General features: G+C 42.5%; 1 pseudogene; it reads right to left on the bottom strand.

Moving 5' to 3' along the window:
* Window positions 1-2,465: 2,465 nt before the first annotated feature.
* Window positions 2,466-4,171, bottom strand: LOC146949244 (uncharacterized; annotated as a pseudogene).
* Between the last annotated feature and the right edge of the window lie 811 nt (window positions 4,172-4,982).

Genomic DNA, 4,982 nt, shown 5'->3' with positions numbered 1-4,982 from the left:
GGACTACCACCGAGGTGGAAGAAAATTGGTGGTATGTTGATGATGTGCAGGTTTCTGTTGGGCAACATAGCACCATAACATGGGAGAAGGTGCTAACTTGCACCAAGAGGGGCACCATGACCGTGAAGCCGATGATCTCAATGAAAATCAAAGATGGGCATGGATCCACAATGAAGTTGAAAGAGTGAGCACCGAGCAACAAAGGCAAGGTGTTGAAATCACCGGACTAAGGAACGATGTTCAAAGGGGCAACCGTTTAACTCAAGAAAATAATGAGATGCTCCGCCGGATGATGCACCACCTACAACTCCAAGGTCCTCCTTACGGACCTCAATAACATGTGAGCTTTCCTCTTCCTCTCTTCCCTTCTTCTCTCTCTCTACTACTCTTTTTCTACTCCTTCTTTCTTCTTCCTCTACTTCTTCTTCTCTTTTAATTTCTTTTTCTTTTGAATCATTGAGGACAATGCTTCCCCTAAGTGTGGGGGGGCCTAATAAAGTGTCTAGAGTCGTAGTGTCCCAAACTCCCTTGAACTTTATTCTTTTTGTTTTGTTTTTATAGCAAGAGGCATGACTAGTAGCTTGTTTTAAATGTTAAAAAATGGCATGAAAATTTTTGTTTTGTCTCTTCTTTAGGTTGCTTCTTGTACATGAAAATAGTTTCTTGTGTTTCTTATGTTCTTGCTATACCCATATCATGTTTTATTGTGAAAATCTCCAATGAGAAAAGCACCCGGTTGCAATCCTTGAGTAAATGTATGAATAGGTATTTTAAGGAACACGTTCTATCTTTAGTGTTAACTTAGACCCTTTAAAGTCTTAAGAGTAAAAGTAGTATAAGTTTGTGTGGGAAAAATCAATGTTCTTAATTGTTATATTCTTAATTGTTAAAGTTATAATGGGGCGGGAGGATGGCACCAACATGTGGGGGAAAGGACAATTATATCCTAGCTTCCTAATTGTGGTGGTGGCTCCCTAATTTGAACTTAAAGTGAAACTAATTCATCAATGCTAGGGGGAAAGGACAATTACATCCGAGAAGACTTCCTACGCGGAGATGAAATAAAAATAAAATTTTGCAGCACTGCTTAGGGTGATTTTGAATCTAGGGGGAAAGGACAATTACATCCGAGAAGACTTCCTATGAGGATAGATAGCCCCTAAGCATCTGCAGCCCCTTGTGCTTAATTGTTAAATTAATTAAATCTTAACTTAAATTCCCATCACTCTTATATGAAATGAAGAAAGGACTTTTCTCGGTTACTTTAGCACTAAGGATAGAACCTATTCCTCATAATATCTGTCTTATACAGGAGCAATAAAAGGGTTGGACTGCACACACACACACTCACTTGAGACTTGATGTTGTCTTTTATTTTATTTTAGGAACGAATATATGATGGAAGGTGTCTTGGAGCAAAAGAAAGAGGACTGGAGCAAATACAGTGCGAAAATACGAAGATACGGAACAAAAATATGTTCCCACCAAGTCAGAAGCTTGGCACGGCCAGTGCCAACATGTGGCATGGCCGTGCCACCTCCAGAAGCCCCTTTTGCTGCTTTTTCTTTGGGCCCAAGTTACCCTGTTGCAGCTTTACTGTTTTACCCTTTTAGTTGCTTAGTTTTTAAGTCGATTGTAAAGCTATAAATAGAGTAGCTCTCCACCATAAACATTCACTTTTACTTTGAAGATTTCAAGTCTTTATTTCAATAAAAGTTCTTTACTTTATTTACTTCCTTCTTTGCAATTTACTTTTATCGCATTCTCTCTTCTTCCCCCATGTCTACGATGAACATGAGTGAGTAGACTTCTTTGTCTTGGGATCGTTGGATAAGTCTAATGACGTAATCTGGATCAAGCCAAGTCTTAAACCCTAATTATTTGTTACCCTAATTCCTAATCTAAATTCACCGTTTTAACATGAATTAATTATTATCAAACTGTGGAAGCGAATGCGGAGGGTTTGATAATGGTTAATTCATCATCACATATATCAATTCATAAAGCGAACGCGGAGCTTTGATATCCGAATAAGTGAATTTAGACAAGGTTTGCGAAACATGAGAATAGTCTAGCAAACCTTGGCACACATAAAGTTTCGATCTTCAAGGGTCCCAAAGGCAATCACCCATGAGAATAGGTGTGGTTGTTGGAGGGATACACTCACTGACTTCGAGAGGAGCTGTGATATGCTAAAGAGAAACTTGTCCTTAGTAATTAGGATTAACGTTTAATTATATGTTTAAGGCTTGCTTGTGAAAAGATTCGTTATTATGATAAACCAATGATCCCGAGGCTTTTTAATAATATCGTTATTTACTTTCAACAACTGCACCCTCAACCTTCTTAATTCTTTCTCCTCTAATCATTTTCTAAAGGTTAATTAGATTGCCCAACTCCCTAGCGGAACGATACTCTACTTACTACTATTACTTCGATAGGCCGTGCACTTGCGGTTTGGCCTATCAATTGTCAAGAATGTGAGGTACACTGTTTTCAAAAGTCAATCGTCCTTTGTCTATCAGATCCTTTACAATATACTTCAGAGCATAACAACCCTCAACATCATGGCCTTGAGCGCCTTGATGGAATTCACATGTGAGATCCTGACGGAATCTAGGGGGCAACGGCGTAGGCGGGGGCTTGCCTGGCCTGGTGACGCAATGTCCCTTAGCAAGTAAAGTTGGGAGTAATTCAGCATACCGCATGGGTATTGGTGGAAACTGAGTCCTGGGTCGAGGACCCTGTTGTTGCTGATGTGGAGCAGGAGGCTGCTGTTGTACCTGCTGAGCAACGGCATTAACGGGTGCCGGTGGTTGACCCAGTGGCAGAGGGTATTGCTGGTAGAACGGTGAGAAGAAGGGATGTTGAGAGTACTGCATATACTGATAGGGCATAGGTGACTGAGCAGAATTAATAGCTGAAGACTGGTTACCAGATACCATCCCTACTTCGGATTCCTTCCTCTTGTGGTGGCCATTACCATACTTCTTCGGTGCACTAGCTGAGGACTCACCCTTTTCAAAGACAATGATACCTTCTCTTACAGCCTCCTCTAGACGAGTTTCAATAGTAACCATATCAGAGAAGTTGTTTGGTGCTGAGACTATCATCCTTTCCTTGTATTCCTTCTTCAGGGTCTTCAGGAACGTCTGTGTCAACTCTTCCTCATCAAGCCGAGGAGAACACACGGGCAGCTGCCCCTCTCCACCGCTGAGCATATTCACGGAAGGTTTCATCTGCCTTTTGAGAGAGAGACTTAAGAGAGTCCCTATTCGGCTTCAGACGGGTATTGAACTCATAATGACTTTCAAAAGCAGCAGCGAGTTCTTCAAAAGTATGGATATTGTCTTTACTCAAACCAGTGTACCAATCTGCCGCATCTTCTGTCAGGCTGTCCTGGAAACAGTGTATCATTAGGGCGTCCTTATCTGCGTAGTTGGCCATCTTTCGGACGTACCGGATGACATGGTCATGTGGACAAGAAGATCCATTGTACTTATCAAAATCCGGCGGTTTGAACTTCTTCGGAACCTCAAACTGGGATACCAGGCATAGATCACGGGCTTTAGCAGAAACACCATTCCCTCGGTTAGCTTTGACCTCACGGAGCTCTTCAGTTAGCTCTCTCAACTGTTCTCTCATAGCCTCTACTATAGGGTCTTGTCCTCGTGGAGTATCAACATCAATTACCTGTCGCACGGTGTGTACAATAGGATCGGTAACAACAGTAGTCACTTGAGGCATAGAAGTATTTGCATGAGTATGAGTTGTTGTAGGAATAGGTCCCTGATTAGCAACACCAGAGATACCAGCAGCAGCATTAGGAGCGTAGAAGGCTGAGAGTCCATAAGGGCTCCCATTGGGCATAGAAAATCGAGCATCAGAAGTCACTGTAGACACTGGAACAGATGGAATCATTTTAGCAGTAACCGAAGCAGATGTTGCTGGTTGTTCTTGTGCAGCCATTAGAGCATACATAGTGTCGTGGGCCTTAGCCAAGTCCTCTTTCATAGCAGCCAGTTCAGTGCGGAGCTGAGCATTCTCTTCTTCAATGTTAGCCATGTTTCTTCTCTTATGCAATCTAGTCTGATGAATTCTATCTGGTTGGTAAACCTTGCGAGCACGAGCCACCTTTCAGACTGCGGCAGAGAAACCAGGAGGCAATGAGCACAAGGGAGCCTTTTGTGACCGATGAATGATGCATATGATGCATGATATGCAAATGCGAAAGACTCTTTTTGTCAGAGGACTTGTCAAAGTGGTTGTGAACATCACGGAGAAACACGGTTTTATTTGAAGATCTTGAGCAAAACTAGAAGTTTAGTTGAGATGGTATCACTTGGTGTTCACATCCGTGATGTTCAACAGACGACTTGTCTAAGTCCTCCGATAAATGCATGGAAAAAAGTTTATGCATGTATGCATGTATGCATGTATGCATGATCACATTCAAGTACGGAGAGAACATGATGGGTTGAGATTCAAAGTCAAGGAGTCACGGGTGGACACAGTGTCTGGTGAATCTAGGGCTTTAGCAAATAGTAACCGGGTTCTAAAAAGGTTCCCAAGTTGCAACCTCTCCGACGTATATCATGGTGTCACGAGACGAGCACTCGCTCCATGATTATCCGCAAGAAGGTTTAACTTGAGTGTAGTATCGCGTGACGACTAAAACTCGAGACAAACACTCGGTTTAGCCTCCGCACTACATCCTAGAAAATGGCCATGGATGGGTTTGGTTATCTACGGTCCATAGCGTCATAGAACAATTAGAAGCAAAGTGCCTAAACGCGACAACACGCGCCGACAACATCTCCCCCAAAATGCCTCAGCTATGTGGGATTGATCGCATAATCCAATACACGAGGCAACCCCCAGAATGAATTGTCGATTATATCCCTCCTAAATCCTAAGTTCACTCAGCCCGGGTGTAGGACTTTTGATATTCTCACCCCACACGTTTGCAGGAATTTAAACAT

The sequence above is a fragment of the Medicago sativa genome, chromosome 2 (assembly GCF_051527215.1).
Source record: "Medicago sativa cultivar Bolivia chromosome 2, Bolivia_mono, whole genome shotgun sequence".
NCBI lineage: Eukaryota > Viridiplantae > Streptophyta > Magnoliopsida > Fabales > Fabaceae > Medicago > Medicago sativa.
The sequence above is the reverse complement of the archived record's forward strand: the minus strand, read 5'-3'. Positions and strand labels throughout refer to the sequence as shown.